Here is a 6779-nt window from a genome sequence, read left to right on the forward strand (position 1 = left end):
GCAAGGAACATCTAGTGTAACCAAGTATGAAGGAAAGTTCACTAAGTTTTCTAAGTACGCTCCAGAATTGGTGATTAATGAGCGGAAAAGGATAAGGCGCTTTGTGCAAGGACTCAATGTGTAGATCCAGGAAGTGTTGGCAGCAGCCCAAATCTCTACGTTTACCGAAACTCAGGAGAAAGCGCAGAGAGTTGAGAGCACAAGACTGCAAATTAGGGATTTTCACACTAAGAAAAGGAATATTTCTAGTTATACTTCTGGACAGGCAAGTAAGAGTGCCCCACCTTCCAAGATGGAAAGAGAAACGGGAGGAGTAAGGTCATTTGGAGCTCCAAGAGAGGTTTTATCAAGAGGAGGTCGTAGTGGGTAAGGTCAATTGAGAGGAATACCTTCTAGTGGTCAGGTCGTAACTCCTCAAGTTAGTTGTGGCTACTGTGGCAAGTCAAATCATTCGAAGAATGATTGTTGAAAAAAGTCAAAAAAAGTGCTTATACTGTGGCAGTGCCGGGCACCAACTCGCGAGTTGTCCAAATAAGCCGAAGGTAGGAGGTAGCACTCAAAGGCCAGAAAAGTCAATCTCTAAACAAACTAGTGCTAGAGGGAGTCAACTTAAAGTACCTGATAGGGTTTACGCATTGAATTATCAGCAGGTCCCCGATGCTATTAAAGTAGTTGAAGGTACGATCCCTATTTTTCACCGTTTAACTAAGGTTTTAATTGATGCGGGTGCGATACACTCTTTTGTGAACCCTACCTTTATGAGTGAGATAGATGTGAAGCCATTTAAATTACCTTATGATTTGGAGGTTAGAACACCTACTGGGGATCAAAATTTAATCGCTAACTTGGTATATAGAAATTGTGAGATATGGGTTGGAGAGCGAAAATTACTGGCCGATTTGATGGGTTTAACTATTAAGGGGTATGATGTTATCTTAGGAATGGACTGGTTAGCTCGTTACCATGCGCAGTTGAACTGTAAGACGAAAATGGTAGAATTATGCATTCCGGAAGAGGCAACCCTAAAATTGGATGTAAGGGGTAGATTAGCCTCATCTGCTCTTATTTTCGAAATTCGAGCTAGAAAAATGTTATGGAAGGAAATTCAAGGATATTTGGCTTTTCTTATAAGTACTCCTAGTGATAAGGTGAGATTGGAAGATATGCCTGTAGTGAAGGAGTATCCGAATGTTTTTCCTAAAGAATTAGAGTCTTTGCCTCTGGAAAGAGAGATAGTTTTTAACATTGATGTGATTCCAGAGGTAGCACCTATCTCTAAGATGCCGTACAGAATGGCTCCGGCAGAATTGAAAGAGCTAAAGTTACAATTACAGGACCTTCTAGAGCGAGACTTTATAAAGGCAAGTGATTCACCATGGGGAGCACCAGTGTTGTTTGTTAAAAAGAAAGATGGGAGTTTAAAACTATGTATAGACTACCGAGCCTTGAACGATATTACCATTAAGAATAAGTACCCTTTGCCCCACATTGATGAATTGTTTTACCAATTGCAAGGGACGGTAGTATTCTCAAAATTTGATCTCAGGCAGGGTTATTATCAGTTGAGAATTTTGGAAAAAAATATACCTAAAATTGCCTTTAACTCGAGGTATGGACATTTTGAGTTCGCAGTAATGCCGTTCGGATTGACTAATGCACCTGCGGCTTTTATGAATTTAATACACAGAATCTTTAAATCTTATCTGGACCAGTTTGTAGTGGTATTCATTGACAATATACTGGTATATTCCAAAAGTCTGGAGGATCATGAGAAACATTTGAGAATTATTTTACAAACTTTGAGAGAGTATCAGTTGTATGCTATATTTAGCAAATGTGAATTTTGGTTGAAAGAAGTGACTTTCTTAGACCATATAATTTTCAAGGACGAAATTAAGGTGGATCTAGCCAAAGTTGAAGCGGTTTCTAACTGGAAACAACCAGAAAATCCTATTGAAATTCAAAGTTTTATAGGGTTAGCAGGGTATTATCGAAGGTTTATCAAAGATTTTTCTAAAATTGTTGAACCCATGACTGAGTTGACTAAAAAAAGTGAAAAATTTGTATGAAACCCAAAATATGAAGAAAGTTTTCAGAAGTTGAAGAAACGTTTGACAAGGGCACCTGTGTTAGATTTACCAAATGGAAAAAATAGTTTTGTGATCTATACAGATGCTTCAAAAGAGGGCTTGGGATGTGTATTGATGCAAAATGATAAGATGATAGCATATGCCTCTAAGAAACTAAAATCGCACGAGAGAAATTACCCAACTCATGACTTGAAGTTAGCGGCTGTAGTATTTATATTAAAAAAGTGGAGGCATTACCTCTATGGGATAACATTTGAGATTTTTACAGATCACAAGAGTTTTAAATATTTGTTTTTTCAAAAAGAGCTAAATTTGAGACAACATAGGTGGATGGAATTCTTGGAAGACTATGATTGCACGATAAATTACCATCCAGAAAAAGCCAATGTAGTGGCTGATACTTTAAGTCGTCAAGTGCAGGTGGCAAGATTGATAATTAAAGAATTGTACTTGTTGTAAGAGATTAGTTGTTGGAATTCTTGACTTGAACCGAGAAAAGTGATCATTGGGAATATTGTCGTGAAATCCACCTTGTTGGAACATATTAAGGAAGCTCAAGTGAAGGATTCTGTAGCACAAAAATGGTTGGATAAAACGAATAAAAGGGAAAAATCAGATTTTAACTTGGGAACAAACAGTGTATTAAAATTTCGGAATCGTATAGTAGTGCCAAAAGACGAAAAGTTTAAGAAAGAAATCTTGGAAGAAGCACACCGATCTAAATACACGGTACATCTTGGAGGGAATAAAATGTACCAGAATTTGAAGAGTTTGTACTGGTGGGAGAACGTGAAAAAGAAAATTGCTCAGTTTGTCCAAACTTGTCTAATTTGCCAGCAAGTTAAAGCCGAGCATCAGAAATCATCTGGTCTTTTGCAACCCTTAGAAATACTCGAGTGGAAGTGGAAAAATATTACCATGAATTTTGTATCTGGATTGCTAAGGACATAAAGAGGTCATGATGCAGTTTGGGTGATAGTAGATAGATTGACCAAATTGGCTCACTTTCTGCCGATTAGTATGAAACACCCGTTGGAGAAATTAGCTAAATTATACCTGGATGAAATTATAAGGCTACATGATATACCTGTAAGTATTGTGTCCGATCGAGACCCTAGATTTATTTCGCGATTCTGGCAGAAAATGCAAGAAGTGTTGGGAACTAAATTGAATTTTAGCACTACTTACCACCCACAGGCTGATGGACAATCGGAGAGGACGATTCAGACTCTTTAGGACAAGTTAAGAACTTGTATTTTGGATTTTAGAGTGAGTTGGAATAAATACTTGATATTGGTGGAGTTTACTTATAATAATAGTTTCCATTCATTCATTCAAATGACTCCGTACCCTGCACTTTATGGTCGAAAGTGTAAATTTCCAATTTATTAGGATGAAATAGGTGAAAGAAAGATTTTAAACTCAACTACAGTGTTTTGGATTGAGGAGGCACGAGAAAAAGTAAAGTTAATATGCCAGAGGATTCAAACCGCATAGAGTCGTCAGAAGAGCTATGCAAATAATTGAATGAAGGATTTAGAATTTGCAGTTGGAGACCAAGGAGCTGCTTAGAACCTGAATTTTTTGAAAATTTGTCTAAAATTTTATTGTAGTGCACTGTAGAAGTTTTTGGAAAAATATTTTAAGATGAAAAACTTTTTTTCCTTTTATTTTTTTATTTTTTTCTTCTTTCTCTTTCTTTTTCTTTCATTCCATTTTCTTTTCTTTCCTCTCTTCTTCTTCTTCTTCTTCCTTCCCCCTCCCCCGTTACCTCTGCCTTCCCAGCAGCCATAGTCCTACCATTTTTTTTTCTTTTCTTTCTTTTTCTCTTTCTTTTTCTCTTTCTTTTTCTTTTTCTTTCTTTCCTTTTTCTTTTCTTTCCTTTCTTCTTCTTCTTCCTTCCCCCTCCCCCTTCCCTCGCGGTACCAGACCTCTGCCTCATTCAAGAACCAGAAGCCATGGTCCCAAATTTTTTTTTCTTTTTCTCTTCCCCTCTTCTCCTTCTCTGCTCCCCTCTCCCCCTCTACTCCCCCTCTCCCTCCCAAGCCAAAGAATCAGCAACCATGGCTAAACAATTTTTTTTTTACTTTTTCTCTCCCCCTCTCCATCCCTTTCCTACTCTCCTTCCATTCCCCCTCCCCCTTTGCCCAATCCGGTCGCATGACCAGATCGCAAATACGGTCTGCTACCACGATAGGCTGTGATCTGGTCGCAAGGGAAGATAGAGGGTGGCTAGGGAGGGGAGGGAAGGAGAGGGGGAGAGGGAGAGGGAGAAAGGAAGGGAAAAAAAGCAAGGCCGGAGCCGGAAACAGCGACAGAGGTGGTGGTGGCCGGCGCCGGAAGTGATGCCCGGCGATGAAGGTGTGGTGAATCGGCGTTGGGGAGAAAGAAGAGGAAAAGAGAAAGTTTTTTGTGTATTAGATATTTTGAAGTGTGTAAGTTAAAAAATTTTATAAGTTTTTTTGGATTCCTGTAATTAAAGTTGTTAAAAAAACTAGTAGCTAAAAAACTTGACCAAAAAACTCGCTTCCAAACAGGGCCCAAATTTTTCTTAAGATCACTCTTTTGAAAGCGAGTTTGATGGAAGGTGGAGAAAAGAAATTGCAACCGAGAATTGTAAAACCATATAAGATTCTTCAACGTGTAGGGAATGTGGCTTATAAGTTGGAATTGCCACCCAATTTATCTCGAATCCATAACGTTTTCCACGTATCATCCAGATCCGTCTCATGTCCTGCAACCAGAAAATATTGAGATTGATGAGACACTAACCTATGAGAAGAAACTAATAAAACTTCTAGACCGTAAAGTGAAAGAACTGAGTAATAAGCAAATCCCGTTGGTGAAAGTTCTTTGGAAAAACGATGGAATAGAAGAAGCAACTTGGGAAATAGAGGAGGAGTTTCAAAAGAAGTACCCAAACCTATTTCCAAATCAATGTATGAATTTCGTGGACGAAATTCTTTTAAGGGGGAGAGAATGTGAGAACTCATGTTTTTATTCTTAAAATAGTTATTTTAAAATTATTTACCCTAACATTAGTTAATTATATTATCATTACATGAATTTCTTTTAAATTTCGTTTTAACGCGCGTGAATCTAAAGTTCGCTTATTTCGCATCAAAACGGCTAAGTGGAGATTTGAGAAATTTATACTAGACTACTAAGAGTGAATACTTACAGTGTTAAAGGAATTACATTGGAGAATTAGTGCACTAGTGCAATAAACAAAAGAGAAAAGTGGTAATACGAGACACTATTCGAATACTATTTACCATTGACTTTTGCAAAGCTTTTGGCCACAACTCAAACCCTTCTCTATCTCGTACCTCTCTTAACCGAACACTCCAAGGGAAAAGGAGAAAGAAAGCTCTTCTCATTTTGCTCCATTCTTGCTTCCATTTCACTTGGAAATTCTCACACAAACCACATCTACTTGGAGATTCATCCTAGTTTGAATAAAGGCAACACCTTGTCAAATTTCTTGGAGGTTTTGTGGTGGAAAATTCTAATTTCTCATATAGGGTTAGATTTAACTCTTAAACTCTTCTAATCTTTCCATTTCCTTCAAGAATCATGGTTGGTTTTGCTTGGATTTGAAACCCTAAGCAAGGAATATGCTAGAGGACTTGAGGAATTTCATTTCTTGTTTTAATCTTTAGGCTAGCAGCCTTGAGGTGGATTATAGGTAGCTAACTTGAGGTGTAATTGGTTGATTGATATTGTTTATGTGTTGTATGAGATGATATTGGTTAGAAAGTGAAGGAAAAATCGAAGGAAAATGGTGCATGAGAGCTGGCCGAAACTGTCCTGTGGTTATCTTGCTTGTATTTTGTTGGTTTTTTGGCTGTGAAATTGGTTGATATATGTTTTACATTGTGTGTACAAAGTGTCTTCCAAAAATCGTTGCATTTGGTTGAACAAAACTTGGGTTTTCGAAATTGAAAGAAATCTAGAAATGGTAATCTGGATGTCCGGACAGTAGCTCTTTGTTTGAACGAAACTCTTTGTACAAAAGTTAGAACTGAGTGCCGTTAGTGGAATTCAAAACTAGATATTTGTAGCTTTCCAACGGCATAAAAATCACTTGCTAGTTCGAATTGAACGAACCGTAGTGATTCAACAAAGTTGACTGTCCTGTTGTGATGGTCTGTCCGAGCGGAACAGAGAAGCTGCATCTAGTGGCTTGATTTTCTCTCACTTGTGAACTGATTTTGAAAAAGACTCTTTCTGATGAAATGTAGCATTATGGACCTAGTTTATAACACCATAAACCATTCTTAATTTGAACTTGTATTGAGTGAGATGTGGTCTGATTTTGAATGTACAACAAAACTGGAAAACTAGAAAGTTTTTCCCTTCTTGCTGGCCGAATGGTCAGAGTTGTTTTGGGGTGTTTTGCTTCGAAAATTTTGATGTCAATTGACAGCAATTGCTTATTAAATGTTTATAGGACTTTGGTTTCAAAAATGGATCGAATTGGGGCTGACTTCATTAGGCAAAATGTTTGGAAAAGAAAGAAAAGTAAGAGGGCAGATTAGCCTTGAAACATTTTCTGAACTTTGGTCATTTTATTAATTGCCTTTCCACGTGATTTTTTGCGTGAAATTTGATAGAGAGGTAGTCCACATATGAAAGTTTAAGTGTACCAAATTTGGTGTAATTTAAATAGCCTTTCAATATCCAAAT

This window comes from Coffea arabica, chromosome 7e (assembly GCF_036785885.1).
Source record: "Coffea arabica cultivar ET-39 chromosome 7e, Coffea Arabica ET-39 HiFi, whole genome shotgun sequence".
Classification (NCBI taxonomy): domain Eukaryota; kingdom Viridiplantae; phylum Streptophyta; class Magnoliopsida; order Gentianales; family Rubiaceae; genus Coffea; species Coffea arabica.